At 47.6% G+C, this 24843-nt stretch overlaps 2 long non-coding RNA genes across 2 annotated transcripts; both read left to right on the top strand.

Annotated features, from left to right (window-relative positions):
- Nucleotides 1–10757: 10757 nt before the first annotated feature.
- LOC141579245 (uncharacterized) lies at nucleotides 10758–14921 on the top strand. The gene is made up of 4 exons (XR_012510398.1): nucleotides 10758–11008; nucleotides 11618–11767; nucleotides 13486–13564; nucleotides 14585–14921. It is a non-coding gene; the product is annotated as an uncharacterized LOC141579245 (long non-coding RNA).
- Nucleotides 14922–15916: 995 nt separating this feature from the next.
- On the top strand, nucleotides 15917–24114 carry LOC105075100 (uncharacterized). Its single transcript, XR_835854.3, has 3 exons — nucleotides 15917–16226; nucleotides 16660–16734; nucleotides 17256–24114. It is a non-coding gene; the product is annotated as an uncharacterized LOC105075100 (long non-coding RNA).
- Nucleotides 24115–24843: the final 729 nt, after the last annotated feature.

Genomic DNA, 24843 nt, shown 5'->3' with positions numbered 1-24843 from the left:
TGGAAAGTCTGCCTGTGATTTAAAATGGACCCTCTGTGTGTGGTTCCTCTGTATATGTGATTCCACATTTCCGGATTCAACCGACAAAACAAAAAACAAACAAAAAAAGGAAAGATAAATGTGAATTTGCAAAATCTTGATTGAATCTGTTGAATATGGACTCTCTTTCACACGAGTGTCTGTGAACTTTGGAGCAAGAGAGAGAAAATCCCCGCCTAGTAGGACCGACAGCCCCTCGTCCTCCGGCGCCCTTTCTCACCCAGACCGGGCACCAGGAGCCGCACTTACCGTTTGGATGCGCACATTCATCTTCATTTTTCACCCCAGGAACGTCTCTTACTTTCTTGGAATTCAAATGATGAATTTAACAGGTTTTTGGCATTTCTAGGTGTTTCACGGTAAGAGATTTCTGATAATCTAATCTAGCCTATTTTTGCAAATGGAGGTTTGCAATTAAGCTTTTAAAATAGTTTTAATTGATTTTTAATACACAAAGAGGCAGTCTATAAAGGGACTCCCTCCTTATCAAATGTCATCTTACAAACACATGTTGTTGGTGCCTAAACAGTGTAAACGAATGATACTAACCCAGACCCTTAGGCTTAGAAAAAAATAATAATTCAGAGTAGATGTCCTAGTTTAATCATCTTTGTCTAAACAGGCTAACAGGGATTTTTTTTGGTGTTACGAAATATTTTGTTCCAATTTTACATCGAGAGCAGTGAGCGCATAGCACTTGGCGAAGGAAGACAATGTTGTCTTAAACTGTCTCAAGGTGCTGTCACCCTGCATTTGCAGATGGAGAGACTGAAGCCCAGGAAGCGAAGGGACATAGCAAGCCTTACACACTGAGTGCCCGGGCCCGGGTTTGAGCCCTTAGGGTTGCTCCGTCCCATGGCATCTGTCCTTCAGAAAGCGAGGCTGTCTTCTCATAATGATCATTAGTGTGTTCATTTTCAAAGTCGAAAGCGGCTAAGCCTTAAAAGAAAAAGCTGTCAATAGCTTCAAAATCCCAAGAGGAGAGTGGACCCTCTGATTTAGACCAAAAAAAAAAAAAAAAAAGTGGTAGTAGTAGGTGGAAAGATTAAATTCAAAAGAAAAAAGTCACCTTCTCCAGGTTTGGGGAGATGGTGAGATATTTGCATCTCCTCTGGCGCTTTTAGGAAAACACACCGCACACATATTCTTCAGACAAACGTGAGCGCTGTTGCTGGGCGCTGCTCCGAGGCTGGCCAGCCGGCCTTTCTCTCCTCTGTCATGTTCATCCAAACATTTAAATCTGGGGCCGGGTAGATATTAGTGGCTGGGTCAAAAAGACAGTTTTGGTATGAACTATTTATATTTAATTGGTCTCTGTCTGTGTAGTTTTGCCAAGCATTTTAATAGTTTTCATTGAGTATTCTTTATTCTTTTTTTGGGAAAAAAAAGCAATTCATGATGGGAACGGGAGGAGGACAGGGCATGGAATGCTGTCTCCCTTGAAGACTTCAGGCTCCCTTCCCAAAGGAGAGGCAGAAGGAACACTGACCTCTGACTTGCAAATAATCTGAGATATTTTTCCTGTAGTTCTCCACTGTTATTCTTTGCTTTTTAGACTCTGCTTTAAATCCCAGTGTAGTCCTGATTTAGTAGAATAATCAAGTGTAATTTTTATTTGAACATTTAAGTAATTTTATAGTGCATTTATTTGAGTAATTCTTTCTTATCTAATACTTCAAAAAGTCTTTACTTTTATCATTAGAAAGTAAAATATAGGCTATCATCAAACAAAATAGAAAGTATACAAGGATCTAAAGAGACAAAAACCACTTACATTCTACCACATCCAAAAAAAGTTCACTAATTTTAAGTGTATTCCCTTCCAGTTTTTCTATGCATTTTTATTTCTCTTCAAAATGTGGATTTTATAATATATATAGATTTAAATTTAAATTATATTAATATAAATATATTTATGTAAATATAAAATTATATAATATAAATTATAAATATTTATAAAATAAATATAAAATTATATATATGATTTTTAGACCTTGCTTTTTATTAGTATGATAAAGCAAACATTTCCCTATTATTGCCATCATGGCAAATCATAATTTTAAAAAATCTCCATGTTATTCCAAAGTATAGATGTGTCATCATTTGCCAGACAAGCCCTTATTGTTTAATTTTTTACATGTATTTTGGTATATTAATAAAGTCATGATGTGCATTCTATACCTGTATCTTTGCCAACTTTGAGTATATCTTTCCCAAAATTTCCCAGAAGTTACTGAAACAAGACAGGTGTAATTTTAAGGTTCTCAGTAGGTACTTAGAATTTTTTCTGAAAAACAAGTTCTCAAGTTCCCCTTCACAGGTTGTGGATGAGAGCGCGCTGTCCCCGGGACCCTCCTCAGCACTGCTCCCGCTCCTTGGTTTCATCCTTGTCTCTGTCCTGAGAGAAGAGGGGCCAGCAGCTCTGTGGGCTCCAGGGAGTGTTACCTCTTACCTGCGGTCCACCCGTCGCCCGGCAGGGTTGACGTGGGTCAGCCCTCCGTGTGTGTCTTCCATGCCTCCATCCACAGCAGCACGCAGGACCTGCAGGGCTCCAAGTGCTCTGGGAAGATCCTCTCCAATCCCTTCCCGCCCCAGTCAACACTCCTTGCTGACCGACAGTACCACCCGCACCAGTCCTCATCCTAGACTCCCAGGTCCTCTCTCGTCAGCCAGCCTCATCCCCACGCAGCTCATCCAGCTTGGCCCTCCCCAGCTCCACAGACTTTCCTCCGCAGCCTCTAGAATCCATGGTCGGTCATCAGCTGAATCCCATGTCCTCGGCCTCTTGCTTGGTGATTCCTGTCCAATTCTTGCTCCAACTAGAAACTGGTCCTCCCCCAGGACACTTCTTTCCCTGCAGCCCCTGGACATCAGAGCCCATTTTTCTCCCACTGGAAGCATTCATGGGCCACAGAAGGGAATATTTTATTGATGTAGGACATCATCTTCTGGAATGAAATAGGGAACAAGCATGGATTTGAAGTCCCAAGGAACACAGCCATGACGTATGTAAAACAAAACTTGTTCAAAGTATTAGTATTAATTGATAGGAAAAAAGTGATAGGAGACTTTAAAACATTGAGCTCATTTCTTAACAGATCAAGTGGCAACATACAAATGAAGATAAGGAGGTTGAAGGTGAAGGGGAGACTGGCGGAGCTGTCTTGTCTCTGAGCCTAGATCCAGGGGTCCAGCAAGCATTTGCCTGACACAGCTCGGATGTGTGCACGTGGGCCCCTCTGCCTGCTCCTCTAACTTGCTGACCCCGTGGAGTAGGTGAGAACCACATCCCCCAGCCCTGCTGTCAGGGGGCTTCCTCCCGGGGCCCCACCCAGAGTCCTTCCTCACCGTCAGTCTCCCCTCCCCTCCAAGCAATTTCTAGCCATCTGTCTGGGAACGGAAATCTCTCAACATTAGGGAGAGCACTAAGAAGATGATGGGTTGGAAGGACAGTGTGTGGACTTCCTCCAAGATGCGAGACTCAGAGGCCAGAGGCCCAGTCTCCTGACTGGTCCAGTTTTGGGGTCATTGAACCAGAACTTGAAGAGGGAGCAGGAGACAGAGTCAACCCTCCTCCTCCTTCTCTGGAAGTCCCTTGACTCAGTGCCAGGAAATGAGGGAGGGTAGGCTCTTCTTCTTTTTAAATCAACTCTAACTTCTTTTTTTAAAAAATTGAAGTACAGTCAGTTACAATGTGTCAATTTCTGGTGCACAGCACAGTGTCCCAGTCATGCGTATACATACATATATTCCTTTTCATATTCTTTTTCATTAAAGGTTATAACAAGGTATTGAATATAGTTCCCTGTGATATATAGGAGAAATTTGTTTATCCATTTTTATATACAGTGGTTAACATTTGCAAATCTCAAACTCCCAAATTTATCCCTTCCCACCCCCTTTCCACTGGTAACCATAAGATAGTCTACTACGTCTGTGAGTCTGTTTCTGTTTTGTAGATGAGTTCATTAGTGTCCTCTTCTTCCTTTTTCTTTCTTTCCTTTTTTTTTTTTTTTTTTAGAGTCCACTTATGACTGACATCATATGGCATTTCTTTCTCTGTCTGGCTTACTTCACTTAGAATGACCATCTCCGGGTCCATTCATGTTGCTGCAAATGGCATTATTTCATTCTTTTTTGTGGCTGAGTAGTACTCCATTGTATAAGTATATTTTTTATGGAAGTTCCTCCTCATTTCCCTGATTGTGTTATGTGCCTGATGAAGACAGTGACTGAAACCTACAAGATAACTTCCCCTCTGGCAAAGCTAGCGGGGGCTTGGGAAGAGCAGGAGAAGGACAAGAAGGGCTTTGAAGACCTCCTCCCTCACTGCTGTCAGGCCCCTTACCAGGTCCTCGAAAGCTTTGGCAGCAGCCAGCTCTGCTGCTACTGGGACAGCCTGGCCTTCTGCTAAGGAGGACTATGCTGGGAAAATCTTTATTCCTTTCCAAGATGAAGAGTTCAAGGAGGAGTAAGACAGAGAACAGAAGGGGAGAGAGTATGTAAGTTCAATAATTAATGCGGAAAAAATGTTTCTTCTGTACAGCACAGGGAACTATGCTCAATATCTTGTAATAACCTTTAATGGAAAAAGTATGGAAACGAATCTATGTATGTATATGCATGCCTGGGACATTGTGTGCTGTGCGCCAGAGATTGACACATTGTAATTGACTGTACTTCAATTAAAAATAAGAATAAAAGCGAGAAGATAAATAACACGGTCCTACTGTAGAGCACAGGGAGCTATATTCAATATCTTGTAACAACCTATAATGAAAAACAATATGAAAAAGGAATATGTATATATAACTGAGTCACTGTGCTGTACACCTGAAACTAACCACACCACTGTAAAACAACTATACTTAAAATTAAAAAAAAAAATTCAGCACGGGAGTGGTGTCATCCTTCCAGACAACTCTTTCAAGTCAGTTGTTCAGACTGCAGGAAAAAAAAATGGAAAGGGAGCAATTTCAATCCAGTAGAAGATCGTTCTCCAGTTCCCTGGTTCCCGGCAGGTAGGGGTGGTACACGAGGGCCTGGCTCAGTGCCAGCCCCCTTCAGGAGTCGGCTTTCTGGGATGCTTTAATTAAAGTACTGACATTAAGAAGGAAGACTTATCGGATATGTGGACTGTGCCCAGCACTGCTGGTGGTCGGCCCAGAACTAGCAAAGTCACAGGAGGGTCCTGTCCCAGCCCGCAGGGGAGGTCTGGCCCTAACGCCTGGCTGGGAATTAGGGGGATGGCACTGGGGAGCTGGACGGCCTGGGTGGGAGTTCCAGGCTGAGTTCCACACCCCTGACGTGTTTCTGTATTTGGGTGCCTGGGACACTACCTGAGATGCCCAACAACACAGGGGCCCTCCCGGGGTCAGTGATGCAGTGCACCTGCCAGGGTGGCTGTGCTGCTCCCCCAGCCCACCTGTCCTCAGCCTCAGGGGCTGGCTTTCCCAGGACCCCCGCTGCTCCCAGGACTTACTCTGTGCGCTTTTATCTCTCTGAGTCCGAGAGATACAGGTGTCCATCCTCAGAGCTCCCGTTCCGTGGATCATATCCATGACTCTAGAACTAACAGCCCTAACTTACTTTTAAAGAAGAGTGCACATCTATATTCTATCATTTTATACCGTGTGCTTATATCCCCAAGTACAAATGTGAACCTACCTCCTTTCCAAAGGCTGCCTGGAGGTGGAGGGCCGATGACCGCACCTGTATTCACAGACCACCTGCTCACACGGAAGTCGTTCTTATAAAGCACAGGCTCTGATGGTCTGTGGATACTCATGAGTCACCTTAACAGTAACGACCCAGATTTCACAGGCTCTGATCCTCCCCAACACAACAAACAGAGGATTTCAGCCCCCTGCCCCAGCCTCCAGGAATCTCTGTGGGCCCTGGGGGTGTCTCATAGATGTCCTGCTGGGTCCCCTGCCTCCATCGATGGCCAGGGCCCGCGCGCCCCAACAAAGAGCATCCAGGTCTTCTCCATGTGCTCAGACCCCCCTGGAAGTGGAGGTAACATCCTGTCCTCCACCCTGTGTGACTCTCATGCCCCCAGAGCAGAGCGCCCCTGCCCCCTTCTCCCCGAGCTCCCACAGCTCTGCCTGCAGACCTTCTGGCCTGGGACTGAAGGCACACTTACAAAGCGAGGCTAGAGACAGCTTCTGAGACAGATACCACGGTGGCCTCCCCACAGGACACACAGACCAAGATCGATGGCTGCCCAGGCCCACTGGAAGGGTGGACCACTGTCCTGGCTGCCAGTGGCGTGGACCCTGGGTGACCAGTGGTGCGGGGATGAGTGCCGTGGGTAGACAGGAGGGAGTACTCTGGGAAAAGGACAGGACAGGACAGACAGGAAGGGCTGGTGGCTTGGACCACCTCTCACCTTCACCTCTTCCTTGGGAGAGCTGCCAAAGAAAGCAGGAAGAGAAATATGGTTCTTCTGGCTGCTCTAAAGCATGCGTTCCTCAGAAAAGAGCATCGATGAGGCTGGTTAGAGTGGATTAACCATCTGATGTCCACTCAGAGAGGTGTCTGTTACTGGATATAAAATGGAAAAGTGTGTAGAATAGATAAACAAGATTACACTGTATAGCACAGGGAAATATATACAAAATGTTATGATAACTCACAGAGAGAAAAATGTGATAATGAGTGTGTATATGTCCATGAATGACTGAAAAATTGTGCTGAACACTGGAATTTGACACAACATTGTAAAATGATTATAAATCAATAAAAAATGTTCAAAAAAACAAAACAAAAAACAAAACAAAAAAAATGGAAAAATGACTCAGTGGGACCGATTAATATCTACAAACAGTTGAACTAGGCAGAGCGAAAAAGGCTTGTATATTGGACAAGCTGGGGGAAGCGCTGTATACCACAGAATGGGTTTGTTTGGATAAGGTTTCTGTTTTGAGCACTGGGTAATCCTATAGAACATGAACGTGTGGTAGAGAAATAAAGTCTACATCTAGAAGTTATTAACTTTACCGACAAAAGTGCTACTGGTGCCTATTTTTCTGGAACATTTCGTCTTAAAAATAAGTTCGATTTTGTACGACCAGTTGTGGTGGAAAGGGAACTCCACCGTTTCCCTGGCAGTCCATTCTACACGCCAGCACCGGATTAAGCTTAATAGGTGAGCCTCCAAGTTGACACACTTTGACCAGTCCCCCTTCTCTGGTAAGGGTAAGCAAGTTTCCTACCCCCAAATCCAAGCTATTAAAACTACAGTCAAGAAACGTAAATATTTGGCTCCTTTAAATGAAAGGAAATGTACAAAATTACAAGGAGAGAAATGACAGGGGAAGTTCTAAGAGGAGAACTCTAATTTCATCAGGGCAGGAAGAGTCTGCCTCGAGCAATTTCTGGAAGGTTAAGTAGGAAAGCTGAGGGTCGGAATCATACTGTGATGGGAACAAACAGGGAAAATGGGTTTGCAAGGAGCTTTGCCGGGTAATCAAGAAGGAAAGGAAAGGGACAAGAGGAAATGTGAAGACCCAGCAAACGACACGCTGAGCCTGGAGAAGACACTGAATGTAGCGCACAGATATTCAGGAGGGGCGGAGAGCTAAGTCAGAGTGACAGCCGAGCTACCTCTATCACACTAAGGAACAGCAGACCCCCAGCAAAAACGCACGGCTCGGCGTGTGACGAGCACTGCTTTTCTGAGGCAGCTTGGTCTACGGAGAGAAGGCTGATGGCCACCCCCAGCAAGGGGTTTAAGGGAGCCCCAGAAGTAGGAGACGCGGCCATGACTACTGGCCATTATCTTTTTTTTCTTTATTTTAGTTTTTAAGTTTTTGCAAGTGGGGGAGGTAATTAGGTTATTTATTTATTTATTTTGATGGAGGGACTGGGAATTGAGCCCAGGACCTCGTGCATGCTAAGGACAGGCTCTACCACTGAGCTGTAACCACCCACCCCCCATCATTGCTATCTTTCAAGAAGTAGAAGCAAACTGGTGTTACACATTAGTGTTCCTCACCCCTCCCCAACGCGGCTCACAAAGCCCTGGGAGGAATGCTCCTGAGGACATGAAGCAATGTTTGCAAATGTGTGCAGGGAAGTGTTGACTGTCTGATCACTCTGGACTGGGAAGTGCTTCTCAGAAGATCGTGGCATGATTTCTTTTCTAAAGTTGAACACATGAATATGGCTGTAACCAGCTCAGAGCAGGGAGACGGGGGAGACTCACAGATACTGTGAAGAACTAGAAATCAGTCTAGCAACAAAGGTTTATTGAGCATCGGTGTGTGCTCGGCACCAGGAGCGATGGCGCCTCCGTGGCTGTCTTCCGTTAATTCACACGTTTCCAGGAGGTGGGTGTGCTGAGCCCTCTATGCTTGTGGGACAAGATGAGATTCAGAGAGGTTAATTGAACTGGAGAGCTCCTGATTTCTAGTTTTATATCCTCCCTGTGTACTATCTGGGTTTAAATTCTGGCCCCATCACTTCTTAGCCGAGTTGGTTGAAGAAGATATTTAGCCTCAGAATTGTCAGCTGTTCGTGGAAATACTAAATCCTACTGCATGAGGTTGTCATAGGGATTCAAGGAGAGAACTTGCATGAAAATGCCAGACAGGGTGCCTGGCACACAGTAGATTTTTAGCAAATGTTGGTGTCTGTCCCTTCCCTTTACCGATGCCCAGAGGTAGATAGAACGGGCTGGCCAGCCTGGATGGTACAATAGAGCAGGAACAGCACAGAGTGATGCCCCAAGGAGGTGCCAGATGGCCCACCTTCTGTGCTCTGGGGTCCAGCACGAGTCCCGGGCTGGGGGCCGGGGGCGCTGTGCAGACCTGGGAGGCACAGAGACCGGGGCAGAGCCTCCAAGGAGGAAAGGGATTTGCGTGGGTGGGGAGACTGGCAAGGGTGGAGCAGGGAGCGAAAAAAGGTATCGAGGCAGGAAGACAGGTGACGGGTGTGACGGACCTGGAGCTGCCGACCAGCTGGCTGGACAGAGAGCTAACACTGTGAAGGAGTTAGGGAGAGAGGTCGGGAAGAGGCCGGGACTGCGGGCAACTTCCACGCTCACGGCTCTCAGTGCTATCCTACGAGAGAGAGGGAACTGGTGGAAGTGTGTCACCTTGGAGTCTCACCCATCAAGGTTAATCCGGTGCCAGTGTGTAGGATGGACTGTCAGGGAAGAGGTGGAAAAACAAGGAATTTTTCTATTTTATGTGCTCACAGCCCTTTTTATTACAAAATATATGTAATCTATCTACTCAATCCCATTTTAAATGGCTTGGGCATTCACTCTACTCTTGTAATCGATGACAGGGGTTTAAAACAGCTGTGTTTTTGCTTTTGTGACATATTGTGGTCATATCTAAAATTCATTTGATGTTAAATCAAGAAGAAAACGTTCACTTATGTCGCAGTTCTGATGGTAAAATATAATCTATTTAAGGCAATTCACTTTGTCGTAAATTTTCCAGGAATAAAACTTGATAAAAAGCAGAGACTCGCTGCATATGACAATAATTAAATCTATTCTCAACAAGCATAAAAGAATGACTGTAGGGATGGTGATTTAGAAGAAAAAAATGGACTTGGGTCAGGAAATCATACTGAATTTTGATACCCATGATCTAGTGAAATATGGGTTATGTTATATATTTGAGAAAAAACACAATCCAGTAAGAACCCAAGTGATGAAATGACTTGTATTTTCAGCGTACAGGCTGGACGCCCGGGGCCGAGGTGGCAGCAGGTTTGACTTCTCCCAGGGCCTCTGGTCCCGGCTTGCAGACGGGCCGCCTCGCTGTGTCTTCACGTGGCCTTTCCCCCAGCGCCTGGACCTCCCTGGTGTCTCTCTCTCCCTCTTCTGTTGGATGAGGGCCCCACCCTTATGACCTCACTTAACCTTAATTTCCTCCTTAAAGGCCCCATCTCTGAACATAGTCCCATTCTGAGGCTCTGGGGGTTAGGACGTCAGCACATGAATGGGAGGGGGTGGGATGGGCACACAGCTCAGGCCACACTAGACAGCCTCTCAGAGTCGGGGCTGCAGGGTCGTCCACTCGGATGGAGACACAGTGGTGGAGAAAGAGGGATGTGTTAGTGATCCTCTCACGCTGAGCCTCGGCCACAGCCGAGCTCCGGGTGAAGCCACTCAGAAGCCGGAATCCCTGCCACTGCCCCTGCAAGGATAAATCCGTATTTCTCTGGGCCCTGGCTGCTAACTTGGAGGTGTTTTTTTAAAACGTTTTTATTTTGCCTTTATTCATTAGGTATCTTTTCAATCGATAGAGGTTTCTAGGTTAACAACATGTTTTGTTTTGTCTTACCAGCACTTTTTTTTAAATGGAGGGACTGGGGATCGAACCCAGGACCTCTTGCATGCTTGCACGCTAAACACTGAGCTATCTCCCTCCCCCACCAAACCACCTACTGGGAGGCATTTTTAAGTGTCCTCAGCTTTTGGAAAGAGAGCTGAGCATTCACTCCATCCCAGCTCCCTGTTGCCGAAAAGGCATGTGATGGAAAAGCCCGCCCGGGCTGGGGACGGCGCGAGGGCAAGTGAGCCCCAGGCTTCCAGCTGACTTCTGTGGTGGTCGGTCCCCGTGGTGACTGAGCGTCTCCTGGGCGCTCTGTGTGATCTGGAGGTCGGCGTTGTTAAGGAGATGTTTGCGTGATAACTTCAGAGAATAGAAAATGACTGTAGATAAGACAGTACTTAGCTGTTTTTCATTTTAGACAGCTCGCTGTATCATGGTCAGATGAAACCTTTGACACTGGGGGCAGGATGCACATGGCAGGTGGGGGAGGGTGGGCCTCAGCCAGGGCTGTGACTCCAAGTGAGAGTCCTGCCAGGGCCTTGCAGGAGGGAGGGGCACAGACGGGATCTCTAGGAATCAGCACTGGTGACTTCCTCTTCCTGGCAAAGCTCCACGGAGGCAGATTTGAAGGAGATGGCCATTTCCGACTCTGGAAACGGAGGCTTGAAATGAAGGTAGGTGGTCAGGAGGGAGCTAGAAAGTGTAAGAAAAAGAAAGGAAGGAAGGAAAAGGAAGGAAGGGAAAAAAACAGGGAGGTGAGCCTTTCCCTGGAATATGTGTAAAAATACCAACATATGTAAAAACGAGGATAAATGTAATACACAGAAAAATCGGCACTCTTGAACGGTTGGTGCAGCGGGGCAGCAAATTGCGCACGTGGTGTGATTACAGCGATGTTCAAGTCCAATAAAAACCGAGGCGGGAATATATATGTATTTCGGAATCTTTTCCATCATAGGCCATTACAAGATATTGAATGTAGCTCCCTGTGCTGTGCAGTCGGACCTTGTTGTTTGTCTATTTTATAGATGGTCGAGTGTATAAATTAATCCCAATGCCTAATCTCCCTCCCCATCCCTTTCCCATAGTTTGTTTTCCACGTCCATGAGTCTGTTTCCAGTTTGTAAATAAGTTCATTTGTATCAAACTTTTTTTAGATTCCACATACAAGTGATGTCATGTGGCATTTGTCTTTCTCTGACTGACTTCGCTTGGTACGATCATCTCTAGGTCCATCCCTGTTGCTGCAAGGAATTAACCAATTTATTTCAAAACGATAACAGGCTGCCCTGAAGGCCCCGCCCCTGGAAGACCTGTGCCCCACGTACAGCGTGGCTCCTTCACCCCAAGAGCTGGGAGGTGCCGTGTCCGTCTTGCTCCTTCCCAGCTCTGGCTTCCAGCACCTCTCAGCAGCCAAGTTCAGGAGCTCCCAGGTGAATGTCCTGACCCCGAGTAAGCTCTTGCCCTGTCCTTCCTGAGCACTGCCGGGCTCACCTGCCCAGCGAATGACCTCTTCCCATTGTGCGGCCTCACCTGTTCACCAGCCTCCTCCATTTCTCTCATCCTGCCGGCCCCTCCTTGTCCGGGTCCATCCTCCAGTCCCCCGTCTCGTCTCTCCCCTGCCTCCCTCCACAGCCCTGGGGACAGAGGAGCAGCCCTCGCCCCCTTGCCTTTCAGCCTCGTCCCTGAGCTCTAACAGCAACCCAGCTCTGTTTCTAGCCCTGCACTGATCACATTTTACCCGGGGCGTCTGTTTCTTACCTGTCACGTCCCCCAAACCAGAAAGTCTCTGTGGGCAGAGACCACATCCTGCTCATGGCTGCGCCCTGGCGCCTCCATGGCCCCAGGAACTGGGTCTGTCCCAGATGGACACCACCTGATGAATCTGACCCTCCTTGGAAACCTTTGCCATGGCTTCCCTCTGAGACAGTCCAACCTCCTAGCCTGACTTTGGAGAACATGCAAAGGCCGATTGGACCCTGCCCTTGCTGCTGCATTTCCCGCTGCCCCCCGCCCAGGCCCCCAGCGCTGCCACCCTGAGTCTGCACTTTCTCCCAAGCGCGGTTTGCACGCGGTTTATCCACGCCTTTCCTCACCGTGCCCGGACCACCCGCCCATCTTCAGGTGTCCTAACGTCATTCTGTTTCTCTTTCAAGTCCCACCTCCAGCCCCAGCTCCCCTCAAAGCCCACCCACCACCACACGCAGTCAGTGACATCCACAGTCCTTCAGTGTTTCTGGAAATTCTCCTGTGCACGTGTCTGATTCAACTTCTCCCAGTCCCGAGCCGTGGTTCACCGGCCCCCCCCCCCCCCCGGTGTCTTGTACACAGAACCAGCGAGGGCTGTTGGCAGAAGGATGTAGGCAACTGGCTGGGGTGGAGGTGATGGTACTGGCTGTGCCTGCTCGGGGTCCTGAGCTGTGGACCCATTTCTCGTACAGGCTGCCTTGAGGGAAGCCCCTGAACTTAAAAGGGAGAGATTAGGTCATCCCAGCCCTTCCCTAGCTGCCCTGCCCCGTGTCCACATTTCCTGCCACAGGACAGACAGGGTGCAGGGTCGGAGGCCCCGACACACCTCAACGAGGACCAGGATGGCACCAGTAAACAAAGGACCCCACAAGCTTCAGCCAGCATCCCTGGTCCTCAGAATCACTCTCTACCCAAGCTGGAAACTCCAGTGTTTGCTGGATCGGTCAGCCAGCTCTTAACATCCACTGGAAAGCACTGGGAACAAGAAAATTGTGTTTGATTTCCTTTTCATTACGAACTTCCAACGACTCGCCTCTGAATACCATCCGAGGCAGTTGCCTGGCATTTGAGACCTTACTATGTTTTTAAGCAAATCTGTCTTTCCTTAATCAGATACCATCCAAAGCCAGCCTGGACCTTTTACTCATTGGGAAAGAAGTGGAAAATTCCTTACTAAATGCCTAAATGAATGATTTTATCCACTTGTGATGGTTGGACGTTGTATCTTATGAGGTCGTAGGCATCCCAGAGTGGCTTTACCCCATCCTGGTGGGTGTCCCAGGGGCTGAGCCAGCACCCAAGAATGCAGGGCACCTGGCAAGAGAACAAATCTCCTCCGGCCTCAGGAGCACCTGGCGACACCACTGAGTCACCTCTTTTAGTGCCTCTTCTCTCTCCGCAGATGTGATGATGTCCACGGTGGCACCTCCCAGGCTGGGAGACGGGCCTTGCCAAGGGGGGGGGCAGCTGGCTGAGGACAGGTAAATGAGACTTTCTAGAATGAATTGAGGCGAGCTGGGCCTGCACGGCTCAGAGGACCAGGGAGCGGGGTGGGAGCTCAGGGATGGGACCTCCGGGCCTCTGGGCTACTGGGGAGACAGTGGGTTCTCTGAAGTCACTTCTAGAACCTAGCCTGCAATTGTCCCCATTGTATGCAGATCAGGGCGGGCCTCCTCACCCTCCACCCGCGAGTGTTACAAAACTGGGGCACACAGCCTCTGCTTCACTAGAAGAGGCCTGGGCTGTGATTCATTCTCACTCATCTGGGGAGCTGTAGCTTCTCCATCTCTGGCCCAGACTGCCTGTCTCCCAGATGCTGAGTCTTCCCTGTGTCCATCGGGACAGCCTCAAAGCTGGGGGACCTCAGAGACTAAGCTTGAGTTTGTCAAACTGGACGGTGGGGAGATTGGGTCCTTCCTCCTCACTGAACTCTCTCACCCCCAGCCACCAACTTTTACCTCCTTGAAATGTCCAAGCTGTTTGTCACACCCCCACCCCCCACCCCAGGAACCGCTTGTCTGCCGAGCTCCAGCACCTGGGGCTGAGTGACAGGGACTCAGGGGGACTAAGAGGACCAGCTACCTAACCGGAGCAGAGACAGGGTGTCCACGTGTGTGTGTATGAGTAGGAAGCACATGCTCAGTTATTTACCATTTAATTTGCTGTGGAGTGGGGAGGGGACAGCTCAGTGGCAGAGCGCATGTTTAGCATGCACAAAGTCCTGGGTTCAATCCCCAGTCCCTCTGTTAAGAAAAGAGAAAACAAATTTAAATATCTTGCTCCCCCCTCCGCACACACACAAATTGTATGAGCAGAGTAGCTGCTGGAGGAAATGCACCCCCCGGGGGTGTCTTTGGCAGAGACACCCGGCCTGGGCCAGCCCTCTCCGCCCTGACCCTCAGCCCATCTCTTCTTCGTATTCCCCAAGATCTAGGGTGTTGCATTTGGTTCCTGGAGAAAGAAGACATGTTTTCACCTTAATCTGCCTGGTGTCCTTCCAGAGTTCTGCAGCTGTCCGCTTGCGATGAGGACGCCCTGCTGCTGCCGTGACGCCCTCCCGTGCCACCCGGAAGGATGCTGCTGTAGAGGCGGCCACCAGGAAGGAGGCGTTGCCACCCATTTGTCAAGTGCCAACAGTGTGCAGGACAAAACAGAGATTATGTACTGCCCACCCAATGGACTGCCATCAAAATGCTTTAGGTATCAGTTTACATATTAAAGGAAAGTAAATATTCCCAGACCACCCTCCCTTTTTTCCTTCTCCCTCCTGTCTCTTTGATAACAGAAGAAAACCCTTTAAGATGTTGGTGAGGCTGCCTGGGGGCAAAGGCCGCTGATCCCAACTCCACACCACAGGCCGGCTTGTCCTTGAAACTGTGTCGGCTGGAGGCGCTGTGGTAGCCGGGTCTCTCTGCGGGATCAGACCCAGGTAGTGTGAGTCTTTCACGCCGCAGCCTTGGGGAAACCTGCACTTTTCCACTGGGAGATGGGAGTTGCAGAAACCTGTCTGCCACCATCCTGCCCAGTGCCCAGCATCCTGCAGGTTTGCGCGGGCCCCTCGCAGCCCATCTAACCCTGAGCGAGCTGGCATTGGCTGCCCACCGGGCCCCACCCAGGATCCCCGCTGGCTTGGCCTCGGTCTAGGAGGCAGGGAGCCTGAGGAGTTAGGTTAAGCAAGGACTTCCCAGGGGCGAATTCCTGTCCAGCGCCTGGTATCTGGTTTCTGAGCCAAGCACGGGCTGCTCTGCTGCTGCTGATTCCTGGCTGTGGCTGCGCGCTGCGTGCTGGTCTCTCTGCTTATTTCCTCCCAGAAGAAGGATGTCCGTCTAGGCGCCTGAGAGCTGCAGGCGCAGATGTAGGTCTTACAGGCAAATACTCCTACGGACGGCATTCTCAGAAGATACCAAACCAGAGCTGTTAGCCCTTCCTCCAGGCCCCGCTCAGCCGCCTTGGCGGGGTTCTGTCTTAGGTACCCCAAATACCCGACTGCTGTGCCTGGTTGTTTTTGCGTGTGGGTTCAAAATGTCCGAAAGACAGTCTGACGTTCTCGCCCCTCCTCTGAGCAAAGCTAATTGCAGAGGCCGCAGCGAGGAGCTAGGTGGCGAGAAGCTAAGGAAAGCCTGCACCTGTCCCGGTTTTTACCTGGGATTCTAGAACCTGCCAGGGACAAACCCAGCAAAATGATGAATACCCTTTGTGCTCTCCGAGTACCAGCTGGACAGTGCATTGTACCGTCAGCCCACATATTGAGGGCATCGTGTTCTGTCAGCCAAGAGATCTGGGGATGTACAGACAGCCAGGGGAGGTTGGAGGCTGGGGGCGAGGAAGGGAAGTGGCTTGTCTGCGCTCCTGCGGTGAGTCAGTAGCAGGACAATTTAAGAAAGTCCAGGAGCTTTGACTAACAAGCTAGTCACCCCTGACCCACCCTGCCGAAGGGAGGAGAGAGGACGGCCGGGAACTGGTCGATCAACAGCACTTGGGCCAAGATGTGAACCAACCAACCGTGGGGAGGAGACTGGCGACAGAAAGGAGCTGGTGCGCAGAAGCCTCCCGGGCCACCTCCAGCCCGGCCTCGGGGTGACTTAGCGAGGTGGTGCTGAGCTGGCTCCTGGAAGAGGAAGTCTGACCAGGGGACAAAGGCTGGTGAGGCCTGGCTGGGGCCCAGCGGGAATGAGGGTGTGTGGGCAGACGGGCCTGCCTGGGGCAGAGGGGCTGGCGGTGGGGGAGTGACAGACATGGCAGAAAAGAAACAAAGCATGTCTGCCCAGCATCCTCATTTTTTTGGTTTTCTGGGGAAAAAATGGTGAAATTCTTTCTTGCAAGTGGCGATTATACAGGGTGAGGGGAGGAGAGAAACCACAGTGATTTTTTTTTTCAGGACTGAAAAAATGTTCTCCCCAAACTAAACAAAGTTAGACTGAGAAATGCAACGTGGTACCTTAGGGACCAGCGGCTCGGTGCTGCCCTGAGGCCCGCCTTCTTGCAGGCGCCGGCCTCAGACTCTAATGGTCGCCTGGGGAGGAGAAGGGACACTTAACTGTTCAAGATCCAAACAGTGACAGTTCTCTTTTTGCAGAATGAGTTTTTGTCACCTCCTGTAATGACACTTGAGTCCTTTGTGGTGGCACCTTTCGTGGCCTCAGCAACACAGGTGAGTGGGTGCCCCTTCCCTCCGTTACCTGCCTGGTGATGAGAATCCTGAGTGTGGCCCCCCCTCCATGTGATGCCCTCGGGATGGGGGCTGCTGTGTGACCTAAAAGGTGACCTCCCTGGCATGAGAGAGCTGTAGAATCATTAGAGAAACAAAGAGATCCCCTAATTACAAGACTAAACTGTGCCTCCAAAGCTGGACAGAGGAAAAAAGGGGGTGGGGTGGGGTGGGGTGGAGGGGGTAGCTCAGAGGCAGAGCGCACCCTCGGCAGGCACGAGGTCCTGGGTTCAATCCCCAGCCCCTCCATTAAAAAATTAATAAATAAATAAACCTAATTACCTCCCCCCCAAAACAAAACAAAAACATAATGAAGTAAAAAAAATTTTTAAATAGAATAAATAAAAATTTAAAAACAAAGAAGAAACGGGTGTTGAGTGGTCTTGCTGGGCTGAGTTCTCAGTGATTTGATTCCATGAAGTTATTCATTTCAAAGCTGCTTTTTTTTTTTTTTTAACAAAAAGGTAAGAGTCATTCAACCTTCTTCAGCAAACTGCAGTGATTTTTAAGTGGATAAAAAAATTCACAATCCAATCTAAAAATGGGCAGAAGAACTGAACAAGCAATTCTCCAATGAAGACAAACAAATGGCCAATAGGCACATGAAAAAATGCTCAATATCGCTAATTATCAGAGAAATGCAGATCAAACCTACAATGAGGTATCACCTCACACCTCACATGGCCATCATTCAAAAGTCCGAAAACAGTAAATGCTTGAGAGAGTGTGGAGAAAAGGGAACCCTCCTACACTGCTGGTGGGAATGTAGTTTGGTGCAGCCATTGTGGAAAACAGTATGGAGATTCCTCAAAAGACTAAAAATACTTACCATATGATCCACCAATCGCACTCCTGGGCATATATCCAGAAGGAACCTTATTTCAAAAAGACACCTGCATCCCAATGTTCATAGCAGCACTATTTACAATAGCCAAGACATGGAAACAGCCTAAATGTCCACCGACAGATGACTGGATAAAGAAGATGTGGTATATTTAACAATAGAATACTACTCAGCCATAAAAAAGAATAAAATAATGCCATTTGCAGCAACATGGATGTCCCTGGAGAATGTCATTCTAAGTGAAGTAAGCCAGAAAGAGAAAGAAAAATACCATATGAGATCACTCATATGTGGAATCTAAAAAAAAAAAAAAAAAAAAAAAAGACTAACTTATTTACAAAACAGAAACAGACTGACAGACATAGAAAACAAATGTATGTTTACCGGGGGGAAGGGGTGAGAAGGGATAAATTGGGAGTTTGAGATTTGTAGATACTGACTCACATATATAAAATAGATAAACAAGTTTATACTGTACAGCACAGGGAACTATATTCGATATCTTGTAGTAGCTTAAGGTGAAAAAGAATATGAAAATGAATATATGTATGTTCCTGTATGACTGAAGTATTGGGCTGTACACCAGAAACTGACACAACATTGTGAACTGACTGTACTTCAATAAAAAAACCCCAAAAAACTCAGCAGCCCCCATCCTCAGCTCCTGTGTCAGAAATGATGCACCTATGCCCGGAAGTATCTCCAGCCTGGAGAACAATTCACTGCCAAGGCTTAATTGCACTTCGTGGAGTCTTATTTTTATTTACATGAAACTCCTGTTCTGGACCATCTGACTTTTGTTAACTACTGGATGGAAGTCTGGTCAGGTCTCCTGCCTGCAACCCCCTTAATGAGCATAAGATCTTACATTGTTTTTAAATGGAGGTGGCCTCGCTTCTGTTTCTTATCTGTGAGATTTTATCTGGGGCTGTTCCCGGTCCAGGACCCAGCAGGGGCTGAGCCATGAAGTCCCGGGGGAAATCTGGGTCCCTGAGCAGCCCGGGGTGCTGCGCCTCAGCACATGAGAGGGGTGGGCATGGAGCCGCTGGACAGGGAGGCCGTGGGGGCTCCCGTAGCCCCTCTGGGACTTCTGAGTTGCCCCGGGTGTGGGAGAGCCCAGAGCCCTCTTCTGCTGGCTGCGCGTGGCAGGGGGGCTCCCATGCTCACTGGGAGGTGCGCCACCTCACCCTCCGGGTGTTAGGCTGACCTACAGTGCTCGCGCCTTTCAAGAGTGGGAGGGAGGCGTCCAGGCAAGTAGCTTGGACCCCGGCTTTGGCAGTCCTGTGCAGACGCCCACACTAGTGACCCTAGGATCTGTCCCTGCTGGGCAAGGGCTCAACCCCAGCACCAGCATCCCTTTTCCCAGGCAGCCCAGGTGAGGCCACTGACAGAAGCGGTGAGGCGAGGACACCTTCAGCTCCGTCCCAGCTCTGGTCATCTCAACAGAGGGCAGGAGTGACCATCTCACCAGGGGGTCTCCCCGCTCCACCCCGCCCTACCAAGCCAGATGGATTCACCACACTGCGGCAAGTGCCTGGCTTGTTAAGGACCAGCGCCAAGGCGATGTAAAGCCCTGCAGCTGTTCACCCTCACTGAGACCAGTGATTTATTTCAGGTTCCGTTTTGGGTTTTGGTCAGCTTTTCCCAATAGTCTCCAAAAGCCAAAGCAACTTACAGAGGGGCTACACCTATGCTCTGAGCGCAGGAAGGGCCGTGTGGGTGAGAACTGCCCAGGAAATAGAAGAGGAAATGTTCTGAGAGAGGCAGGGTGTGGGGGCAGCGGGCTTGGGGACCAGCGGGATGGGGGTGCGTATCCACTTGTACTGAGAAGCCTCTCAACTGTCTCTATTTTCCCAAAGCCAAATGGTAGCGTCTACTTTAATTCTAGGTCACCAGCACCACGACCAGACTGGCCCTCACTAGACATTCAACGAGGGTGGGTCAGTTTATGGGAGTTAAGAGTTGCTTGAAAGTGGTGAAGACAGGAATTATTTACCAGGTGGTGCTGGACCCACTGGCCAGCCATTTGGAAAAATAAATTCAGCTTAAGCGGATTCTTACCTTGTGCTTTTCTCCCAATAAATCCCATGTGGATAAAAACCTTAGAGATAAAATTTGAGACCGGAAGATTTAAAAAGCATGGGTGAGTTCATTGATCATCTCTGTATGGGGAAGTTCTTTTTAACAAGGAAGCCATAGATTAAAAATCATAAATTTCAGGCCAGAAAAGAATACATCATTTCATGTGACAGAAGTACCTTTAAAAAAATAACAAAATGGGAAATATTTGCAACATATATGAGAAACATAATTTAGTTTCTTCAAATTACAAAGAGCTAGTACAAATCAATAGAGAAAAAGCAGGATAATGCAGTAAAAAATTAGGCAAAGAATATGAAAGGATAGTTTATAGGAAAAGTAATACAAACATCCGATAAGCACTTTCACTGGAAATTAAAGACATAGATCTGAGAGATAAGAGGACACCATTTTTCACCTAATTGTCCAAGATTGTAAAGTGTTATAACAAACTAGTGCCTTGCGGAAGACATGCAGAGAAACAGTCATTTGCAAATGTTGACATGGGGACTGTCGATACGTGGTTATTATGCCAATGTTGAGATTCTTTTGAGAGCAATTTAGCAATATCAGTCATAATTTAAATGGACATAACCTTTGATCTAGAAATTTCACTACCTGAATTTAGCCTACAGCTATATTGGCAAAAGTATGCCCTGACATACATCCAGGTCAAGGATGTACATTACAGCATTGTTGTGAACGGCAGAAAAGCTGGAATCCACCTAAATGTCTAGCAGTTGGTTAGAAAATAGAATTCTAAGAAGCAGTTTTTTTTTAAGTTTTCGTCTGGAAAATACCACTTTTTTTCCCCTTGACAATGGTATTTATTTATTTATTTACTTACTTATTTACTTAAAATTTGATTTTTTATTGAAGTGCCATTGATTTACAATATTAGTTTCAGGTGTACAGCAAAGCGATTCAGTCATACAAATACATACATGTATTTTCAGATAAGAAGCAGTTTTTTAAAAGGTTAAAAGTCGATGGTAGACCTCGCCTTGCATTCTATCTTAGCACTGTAATTGGCTGTAACTCTCCCTTACCAACTCATCCTTGTACCCCCAACTCTGCAAAAAGTGCCTACTGTATAGTATTTGTTCATTATTTGTCAAATAAATAAATTAAATGAGAAAAAAATTTAAATAAAAATACCTAGTGACCGAAAAAAAGTTGATTGGTAGATCCTGATATAAAGAATCTTTGATTTTTTAGTAAGTAAGGATAAAAGCAGGGCTCTGGACAAGCTGTTTGGGAATATCTGACAAGTTTTAAAATTGTGCACCTCACTGGCCTAAGCTTTTAAGCACCTTTCCCAACATATTTGTCAATTTATTTATACGTATATGAACAGATATGAAGTAGCATAAAAAGAGTGAATGAAGAAAAGAAATGTAAGTTCTAACATTTTTTCTGCCCCGCCCAGAATTGTTTCAGGGCCCCCTTAGGTGCGTACACTTACGCCACATCAGAGTGGAATGAGTATATAACGTAGCAATTTAAAAATACATCTGCAAATTCCCTGGCATTCCTTCCACTGGGAGGTGTGGCTTATGCCTTCGTCCCTTCAAACCGGGCAGGCCCTTGTGACGGCTTTAACCAGCAGGGACGGCAGGAATGGCAGTGCGTGACTCCGAGCCCAGGTCGTGAGCGGTGAAGCTGCTTCTGTCCTGTCTCTAGAGCACTTGTTCTTGAAGACTTCAGCCACTAGGAGAGCAGTCCGGCTGCCCTGAGATCTCCATGCTGTGAGGAAGCCAAAACCAGCACACGTGGGAAGATCAGACAGGACAGAGGGGTGCCTGCTTACGCCCCGGTGGCCCCAGCCTGTGTCTGCCTGTGGCTGCATTGGCAATACCCAGCCAGCACCTGCCACCTCGCTGACCCACAGATGCCGCAGGAGATAAGAAAACGCTTAACCCTCTACATTTTGGAGTGATTTGTTACACAGCAATAGCTATCAGGAACAATCACGATCCCAAATTTTCACATATGGATGTGCATGTACTCACTCTGTATAATACTTCTATAGACTCAATTGTACACGTGTGTGCACTGTATTCTGCACAATTTGAGGGCGTGGAGAACAGCAGAAACTGCTGAGAGTGATTCTTTTCAGAGTGCTGGGCTGGAAGGTAGGGAGGTCATCTCTGTTAGAGGCAGGACAGTCAACTTCTTGCCACCCTCGTGGGACTGGGTTCACAAGGCAGGTGACACCTGGTTCCCTAGGTGTCTTGGTCTGGGTCGGGGGACAGAGCCAGGACTCACGTGGGTCTGGACATCCTCCCAGGGTGTTCAGCTAGCTTCTCTGTAAAAGCATCTATACGGTTTCAAAGGTAAACATTCATGCATTTAACAACTCTTTTATGACAAATAAGCAACTGATACTCTTGGGTGCTCACTGCATTGCAGACAAAGCAAAGTAGCAGAAAGTGTGAACCCTGCCCTCGAGCAGTTTATTATTTCTTCCTAGAGACCACGGACACCCACAGTGGAGAGCCCTGGGCCGGGCCTTCTGCTGAGATCCAGACGAGTCTGGGCATAACAATCAAACAGCGAAAGGGTGGAAGGTCAAAGTGTCATTGTGGATGGCTCTAGCTTTAATTACAGAAAACCTGGCAAAGTGGCCCAAACAAAAAGATGTCTGTTATCTTACATAGCAAGAAGTCTGGAGGCAGTGGCTCGAGGCTTAGTTAACTTAGAGGTTCAGTGCTGATACTGAGGAGCTAGGCTCCTGCTATCTTTCTGCTTCTCCATCCTTGGCATCATTGGCTTTTGTCTCCAGTCTTCTCTCCTCGTGCTCACAAGATGGCTGCACCTGTCTGATCTTCCTACGTGTGCTGGTTTTGGCTTCCTCACAGCCCGTGACATCACGGGCCTTCCCCAGCTGTGTTGAGGGGCAAACGAATTGGCCACTAGCCTCCAGCAGCAGCTGTGTGGGTGGCTCTTGGGAGCCGCAGGACAGGTCACATTTGAGAAGCCCGATCTTGGGAGAAGAGAAAATCTGTAGGGGAAAGGATGTGAACGCAGCAGCGAAGTCTCTTTTCTACCGTATATTGTAGGAATTAAGTTCCATGCTTCCTTTAAGTGAACACTGACCCTTGTCCTCCAACAAACGTCCTTCCAGGAACACACATCGAGGTCTTCCTCTCGTAGGCAGGCCCTGTGCAGCGAAGGGTGCAGTGCAGGAAGGGAGACCATCAGAGTGGGTTTGAGTAAATCACAGGGACTACAGCAATGAACCGGAAACACCCAACGGGCAGAGAGAAAGGGCAACGGGGAGATAATTACAGAGCGCGAAAGTTCTGAAGACATTTTCAACATTTTCTTCTTACTCATGATTGCCACGTGCTGTGTGGGCAAACGGGCAAAGAAAGAGAAAATTACTTATAGAGGCATGTCCTCTAGGGTGAGCTGACCCGGAGGCTCTGAGATGAGACGGGGGCTCATTTGCCAACTGCATATACAGCAAATAAACCTTGGTACAAAAGGAACCTCTTACCTTACCTAAACTCTGTGGTATTAATTTTTTTCAGTCAATTGGTAAGTATTGTTTAGCATCTGCTTTATGACAAGCATTGTTCTAGGCTCAGGTTTCATGGTGGGGCCCTCAGTTTCTCCTTCTAATATTTATACTCAGTGAATACTTATTAAAAAACCTACTGGATTGCAGAACTGTAACTTTTAATCAGCTCTTCATTCCTGAAATACATTGACAAAACCTCCGTTGGCAAGAACAAGAACTCACAGAAAATGCGGGGTTAGAGTAAAAAAACAAAAATAAAAGGGGGGGGCGGGTAGGGCATAGCTCAGTACCCCCCATTAAAGATAAATAAACCTAATTACTCCCCAAATTTTAAAAAAATAAATAAAATAAAAAATCATCTAGGCAAAAACAAAAATATATTTAAAAAATAAAATAAAAATGGTGTTATGTGTAAGTATCCACACACGTACACAGAAATATATGTATATAAAACAATTCTAGAAGACATCAGTTCTGTCCACGTGAAAGGCCTGCTCTGCTAGAAATGTTTTCGTCTTAATCTCCATGAGGTGTTCGGTACGTATTTGTGACATCATGATTTTCTAAGGCATGTTCTTCAAAAAAATGTGATGCTATGAAAGGTGTGTGTTCTTTTATGTTCATACTGTTTATAAACTGGCTTGAAATGTTCTATCTTCTTGTGCTCACATTCTTCCTTTCTTTAAAAAAAATTTTTAATGCTTTATGTTTAATGGAGGTACCAGAGATTGAACCCAGGACCGAGTGCATGCTAAGCACGCGCTCTACCCCTGAGCTATCCCCACGCCCCCCCCGCCATTCTTCCTTTTTTATTTATGCAAATCTCAGCAAAATCTTGTGTAACTGCATTAGCCAGCCAAACAACCCTCAAGTCTCACTTAAACTTCTAGCCTGCAGACCTGTGAGTAGGGACATTTCTGTTGTTCAAGCTGCTCAGTCTGTGGCACTTGGTTACAGCAGCCCTAACAAGCTAATGCAGTGGATGTATTTAAAAAGTCAGCTTTGGTTAGTCTGTCTGAAAACCGAGCACAGCGCCAGCAACACTCACACCCTGGGGCAGGCAGCCTGGTGAGGCGCTTCCACGCCTGCCAGCCCCGGGCCTGGGTTCAGGGCTCCATCGCCTACTAGCCGCGTGGCCTCGGACAAATGACCTCATCGCTTCGTGCCCCTGTTTACATAGACGTGAGCCGGGGGAACAGTGCTCGCCTCACAGAGCTGTTATGAGGACTAAATGAATCAGTGTCTTAAGGCACTTAGAATAGCGCTTAACCCATTCTGGCTGATACAGAAATACAAACTAGAGGTTGGGAAGTGTGATGACATCCGGTTTATAAAATCCTTTTAAATTCTAACACATTTTCAAAAATCCTCACTCCTGAGGCTTCTGGTTACTGGGAGGAAGTACCTGTCAACTGCATTCAGAGTTTTCAGCTGTGTCGAGTCTGGGTTTACATTAGAACTTAACGTCTACAATCAGTGGACGCGCTCTGACCACGACAGTGGTCACTCCCAGGCGCAGCGACAGCAGTGACTGGGAGTCATTTCTGGTATTTGATTTTTTTTTTAATTTTTGTTTGTTTGTTTGTTGGTGGGGGGAGGTAAT

The sequence above is a fragment of the Camelus bactrianus genome, chromosome 11, assembly GCF_048773025.1.
Source record: "Camelus bactrianus isolate YW-2024 breed Bactrian camel chromosome 11, ASM4877302v1, whole genome shotgun sequence".
Classification (NCBI taxonomy): domain Eukaryota; kingdom Metazoa; phylum Chordata; class Mammalia; order Artiodactyla; family Camelidae; genus Camelus; species Camelus bactrianus.
This window is presented reverse-complemented; position numbering and strand designations above follow the sequence as displayed.